Source organism: Octopus bimaculoides, chromosome 5 (genome assembly GCF_046866305.1).
Source record: "Octopus bimaculoides isolate indiv1 chromosome 5, ASM4686630v1, whole genome shotgun sequence".
Lineage (NCBI taxonomy): Eukaryota > Metazoa > Mollusca > Cephalopoda > Octopoda > Octopodidae > Octopus > Octopus bimaculoides.
The window spans coordinates 69,502,500-69,509,870 of NC_142932.1; positions in this window are offsets into that span (position 1 = coordinate 69,502,500).

Here is a 7,371-nt window from a genome sequence, read left to right on the forward strand (position 1 = left end):
TTTATTTTACATTCCAATATTTCTAATATAAGGCGAGTAATTGTTGTGACATTATGATTTATTTAGGTTATCTTTCATAATATAGTTAATACTCATATTTAAAAATTTATACATTTCTACCTGTTTATAACGAAATACCTTCTTCAGAAACTTTAGAATTATTTAGTTTAGAGGATTTAATTCCGTCAGTGATTTAGAAGTGAATATGATTATGTACGCATGAAAATCTTTCGTGTTTTTCAATATTTCATTTTGAGTAGACACACAATGAATAGGTTTTGTCTGAAGTAGTAATGGGATACTATGATAAAGTTAAAAATTTTGAGTTAATAGGATTGTACAGCTTAGTCTTTCTACGAAGAACTTCCATTCCATAAAAGTTCAGTATTTGACATGAAGATGGACTACTTAATTTGTGAGGTATGACTAATCATACACCGAATGTTATGAGGAAAATGTTCACGGCCATCTTGAAAAATGTTTATCTAAAGAGCACAGGGGATGCGAATCTATGCATATTTAATGTCTTAAATGTACGTCTAAATTTGAACACTCGTTAAATAGCAGTATAATCATAAAGATTCCAACCATCCCCACAAGTCTTTCTAAGTTAACAACATCAGTAAGCACATATCCAGTTAATCTTCTGATAAGAAGTTCTTTAATGGTCTACTCAACATTACTTAAACTTGATAGCTGAAAGAGGCTTCAAAGATAGAAAATATTTAATAGAGAGTAAGATTGATTTCAAATCTTAGCACAATGCCTGTAATTTCTTGGGAAGGGGCAGATCGATTACATCAACCCCCAGTGCTCAACTGGTACTTATTTTATCCACACCCAAGATGTCGGCGGAATTTGAACTAAGAGCTTAAAGACGGACGAAATGCCGCTAAGCATTTTTCCTGACCTGCTAATGACTCTGCAAGCACACCGCCTTTATATAGAATAATATTAATCATAAATCCAAAAATAGGGAACGGGATATTATAGTGTAGAATCCTCCCTCTAGTTTAAATGTTCTTTTAAATGTTGCCAGGATGTTCCTAAACTGTATAAATCAACATTTCCGCACACACCACAGAAATCATTAATTTTTGTTTACTAAAAACATTGTTAAGTTGAACTGGAGTCTCACCAAAAATTTCGCTGTTTCCGTAGTCAATATAAACAGAAGATACATTTACAGTATAAACACTCATGTCTTCTCTATTGCAGCAATCCTAATATCTGTTCTCTCAACAGTACGTTTCTCTATTAAGTATTAGACTCACGAGCTTCGATTTAAGTATGTCACCCTCAAATATACAAATGAATCTACTTCTAGCAAATTTCCCTTCGGGAATTACCTTCTGGTGAGATGAATGCGTTTATCTTATTTTATATTCATTTATCTAAAAGAAACATTGCCACCTCCGGGCTTGGAAAAGTATATAGATTTCACTTTGATATGTATATCTTTATCTCTTTTTTATTCATTTCCTTTACATTGCCTCTATGTATGTATGTATGTATGTATGTATGTATGTATGTATCTATCTATCTATCTAATCTCTCTCTCACTGTATGTATATGTGCTTGTGTGTATGTGCCTGTGTGAGTGCGTGCGTGCGTACGTGCGCGCGTGTGTAATAATACTATTTTAACATTACAAATTGCTTATAATAAAAAAGAGTGTTAGTATTCCTACAAATATTAGATCCTCATTTATGAAGAAAAAGCTATTTTTTTAATAATCTGAATGGTTCATATAGTTTTTGTCTTGATATTTCGTACAACATTTTATGACTCATTGCATGAAACTTTTTGAGGTACCATTCTACCTCATATATTGAATTCTATGTTATTCTGTTATATGTTTCAAGGGGCACGGCCAGTAAAAAACATATTGCGCCCAATATCATATAAACCAAGACGTTAATTCTACCAAACACATTTTATAATGTATTCTCTTATTTTAATAGATATCTCTTTGCTATTCATGGCACAAATATCCAGACTTCCTCGTTTATCTTATATAAGTTTTATGTACTGTCTATATATTACGGGTACTGTCTATATATTACGAACTATAAAGCAGTACTCGCCCACCTTTTTTTGATCATGGACTGGTTTCATGCAAAACAATTTTCCACGGCCCAAGGGATTATAAGCATAACAAAACACAACGAAATGCATAGCGTATAATTTAATCATTACATACATAATACAGGCGTAGCTTTGTGGTAAGAAGCTTGCTTCCCAACCGCATGGTTCCGAGTTCAGTCCCACTGTGTGATACCTTGGGCAAGTATCTTCTACTATAGCTTCGGGCCGACCAAAGCCTTGAGAGTGGATTTGGTAGACGGAAACTGAAAGAAGCCCGTCGTGTATATATATATATATATATATATATATATATATACATATATATATATATATATATATATATATATATATATATATATGTGTGTGTGTGTGTGTGTGTGTGTGTGTGTCTGCGTGTGTATGTGTGTGCATATGTTTGTGTGTCTGTGTTTGTCCCCTCACCATCGCTTGACAACCGATGTTGGTGTGTTTACTTCCCTGTAACCTAGCGGTTCGGCAAAAGAGACCGATAAAATAAGTACTAGGCTTACAAAGAATAAGTCCTGGGGTCGATGTGTTCGACTAAAGGCAGTGCTCCAGCATGGCCGCAGTCAAATGACTGCAACAAGTAAAAGAGTAAAAGAGAATAATGCACAAATACCTTGCAAATAGCGATAGTTAATAAAATGGAAATAAATTTAAAAGCTTGTTCTTTCCGTGCAGCCCGGTACTAGCGGTTTTCGGTCCGGTGGCTGGGGACCCCTGCTATAATGTATTCCAGATAAAACATGACTTTTCTTAAAGATTCAGTAATGTATCTTTTATCTTTTATCTTTCACTTGTTTCAGTCATTAGACTGCGGCCATTCGGGGGCACCGCCTTGAAGAACTTTTAGGCGAATCAACCGACACCAGTGCTTCTTATTTTTCAGCCTGATACTTACTGTATCGGTCACTTTTTGCCGAGCCGCTAATTTACGGGGGCATAAACAGACTTAACACTGATTGTCAAGCGGTGATAAGGAACGAACACAGGTATAAAAACACGCACGCGCGCACACACACAAAACGAACTTCTTTCAGTTTCCGTCTGCCAAATCCAATCACGAGGCTTTGGTCGGCCAGAGGCTATCGAGGAAGATATTTGTTGAAGGTGCCACGCAGTGGGACGGAAGTTGATTAAAAAAAAAAAAAAGAATTCTTCTAAATTGATATATAAGTACTTTTAATGATATATATATATATATATATATATATATATATATATAAGTACTTTTAATGAAAATGATACCAATCTTAGTTTAGAGTTAGTCTTATTTTCGTTACTTTTGTCTATAGATAAAAGGTAAATACGTTTTTTTTTTCTTCAAAGATGTATTTTACTTATAAGAAGTTCATATAATACTTAACTTTATAAAACATTATAAATAAATTGAATATTATTGTTACATATAAATTTACATTTGGTATGTAATTTATTTACAAAGATAGGGGTACTAGACTGGAACTGCGTGAACTGGGGCAACGTTAAATAAACTACTTTGCTCAAGGACACAACATACAGCCCAGAAGCAAACACACGTCAATGTATCAAAATGACAGAGTCTTCTGTTTTTCTTTGTCCTTTGTAAGGATTGTCAGTAATGCGAATAATTTTGCCTAGTCTCAACATTCCTTACTTTGTCCTACCTTTATCTATTACTTTTACTTGTTTCAGTCATTGAAGTGCTGTCAAACTGGGGCACCGCCTTGAAGGGTTTTAATCGAACAAATTGACTACAATACTTACGTTTTAAGCGTGGTACTTACTGTTTCGTTCTCTCTTGCTGAATCGCTAAATTATCGGAACGTCAACAAACCAACACCGTTATCAACCGACAAACATAAAGCACACACTCAATATTTATATGTATAGATAATAGATACATACAATCAATCAAACACACACATACACATACACACATGTATATGTATGAATGTATGCATATAACGGGCTTCCACACAGTTTCCGTCTATGAAATTAACTGAAAAGGTATTGGTCAACCCGATGCTATACTAGACAGCACTTGGCCAAGGGGCCGAGCCATGAGACTAAACTTGAAACCACGTGTTTCCAAAGAGCTTCTTAACCACACAGCAGTGCCTGAGCTTGTGTATTCTTCTTGCTTTACTTGCTTCATGCTCTGGAGTCATCCCAGGATAGTGGTCCCAGAGGCGTCATTGTGCGTAGAGCCGACTAGATCCACCCGCGCTCTCCATCGCTGGCGGTCCCGCGCCAGCCTCCCTGCATTCTCCAAGGAGACGCCGAGTTTCTGGAGATCCTCTTAATCACATCTAGCCAACTGGTGCGGAGCCTGCTACGTGGCCTCCTCCAACTCTCATCAAATGGGAGTAAAGCCCTGGTAGTATGATCTAGCAGGAGACGGAGGACATGTCCATGGAAGCGCCTGCGACGGATAGCTATTCTTCAAAGAAAAATTTCTCTACACAATATTATGGCATTTATTGTGGAGACTGAAGGTGGCTTCCATATCTAAATGAAAATAGCATTTCTCCGTTTTGTCTCCCTATACAATGGTTTAAAAATTTAACACAAGGCCAGTAATTTTAAGGGAAGGTGCTAAGTCGATTACACTGACTTCAGTGTTCAGCTGGTACTTATTTTATCGATCCTGAAGGTTGAAGAGAAAGTCGACGTCGGCGGAAATTGAACCCAGAATCATTTTGTCCGACTCGCAAATGATTCTATCATCTCGTCGTCTTTATCTTCCTATACAGTCTTAATTACCACACAAAGGGGCCAGCTAGCAGAATAGTTAGCACGCCAAGTAAAATACTTAGTGGCACTTTGTCCGTCTTTATGTTCTGAGTTCAAATTCTGCTGCGGTTGACTTTACCTTTCATCCTTTCGGGATCGATGAAATAAGTACCAGTTGAACACTGGGGTCGTTGTAATCGACTTACCTACTGCCACGAAATTTCTGGCCTTGTGCCGAAATTTGAGACGGATATCAATAATCAAGGAAAGACATATTGGAAAATTTAGTAATAAATCATAGAGAGACGGGATGGTCATAGTGAAAGGTCTCTGGTCATAAGTTTTCTCAGAATTGATTTATTGTCAACAAATACAATTTTGTCACCTAACAAGAGAATATCAGCTGGTGTCCTTACCTAGCTAGCTAGTTAGCTATCTAGGTTGGTGGTTAGGTGCGTAGGTTGGTAGGTAGGGAGCAGGCTCTTTGTAACTTCTGCCTAATATTAATATATGTACTTATGCTCTCAGTTTATTTATCATGTTTGTACTACCAAACCTGTACGTACGTACGTATGTACGTATTGAAATATACATATCACGTGATCACGTGATCGACCAGAATATCGAATGTTGTTATACATTACTGGTCACAATGCACTTTGCATTGATTTAGCCTTCGAATGACGCCACCCAGCTGGCTAGGCGAGCAGACCAGCATCCCCCTCCCAATTGTTGGAAAGCTGGTCCGTCGCATGTTTACCTATTTACAGTTGAATGAACTGGAGCAGCGTGAAATGAAATATTTTGCTCAAGAACACAACGCGCCGCATAGTTAGGAAATCGAACACACGATTAGTAGATCGTAAGAGCAACACCCTAACCACTGGGCCACTCGCCTTCACGCTCAGTTACTAATGTGTCATGGAAATTAGGTAACCGGCAAAAAAAACAAAAAAAACTACTAATGTGTGGTGCAGGCGTAGCTGTGTTGTAAGAAGCTTGCTTCCCACATAGATGGTTCCAAGTTCAGTCCTGCTGCATGGCATCTTGAGCAATTATCTTCTTGTATAGCCTCGGACCGACCAAAGCCTTGTGAGTGGAGTTTGTAGACAGAAACTGAAAGAAGCCCGTCATGTGTGTGTGTGTGTGTGTGTGTGTGTGTGTGTGTGTGTGTGTGTATTTGTCCCCACCACCGCTCGACAACCGGTATTGATTAGTTTACGTCTGCGTACAGCTGTTCGGCAAATGAAAACGATAGAATAAGTACCAGGCTTAAAACAAGAAGTGCTTGGGTTCATTCATTCGACTGAAAGTTCTTTAACGCAGTGCCGCAGCATGGCCGCTGTCTTATGACTGAAACAGATGAAGAATAAAAGAAAACATTTAAATGTGTCTGAAATGAGAAAACGCAGCCAACACGACAATAAGTGAAGGTGATGTATTCAACATTAATTAATGATCAATTAATAAACAACAAAACCTGATGTGTGTGTTTCAACAAAGCTTTTACGTAACTTCTACCGGCCTCGTGTTTCTTCCGAATTCATGGACACGGATCTCGATAACTAGGTCACAATGTTGAATTATGAATGGGATACTTACGTAAACGCGATGATTCAGATTTTATTGGTAACAGGAAACATTCAGTTGTGACGTTTGTAACACGATGAAAAAAATAATAGTAACGTGAGAAGAAGCGATATTGTTGGGTAAAGTGACACTGTCAAACTAGATGTCTTAAAAATATTTTTCACTGCAATTTGATTGGATTAATATGTCATTAAATAATATAGAGATATAGAAGATGACACTAAAATATGACTTCACACTAAAATATGACCAGTAGTGGCTGTGTGGTAAGTAACTTGCTTACGAACCACATGGTTCCGGGTTCAGTCCTACTGCGTGGCACCTTGGGCAAGTATCTTCTACTATAGCCTCGGGCCGACCAAAGCCTCGGGCCAACCAAAGCCTTGTGAGTGGATTTGGTAGACGGAAACTGAAAGAAGCCGTCGTATATATGTATATATATATGTGTGTGTGTATGAATGTGTGTGTTTGTCCCCCCAACATCGCTTGACAACCGATGCTGGTGTGTTTATGTCCCTGTAACTGAGCGGTTCGGCAAAAGAGACCGATAGAATAAGTACTAGGATTACAAAGAACAAGTCCTGGGGTCGACTTGCTCGACTAAAGGCGGTGCTCCAGCATGGTCGCAGTGAAATGACTGAAACAAGAAAAAGAGTAAAGTGGAAAGAGAGTAACTTATTTAGATTTTAGACAGAGAATGTTACACAGAAGCGTCCACCGCGTTACGGCGACCCCACGTTACGGCATTTTGCGCTCACAGAAATTGTAAAGAATGACCATTAATTTCGGGATACAGTCTGTAATTCCGCTTCTACGGAACTTGTATTACATAGTTTGAAATAGTTACACTTTTTGCTTAGCTCAAGAAAACTTGCATTTCAGTTAAGATCAAAGTATACAGTTAACGATTTGAAAAACTACCAGCACGTTATACACATACTCTCTCTCTCCCCCCTC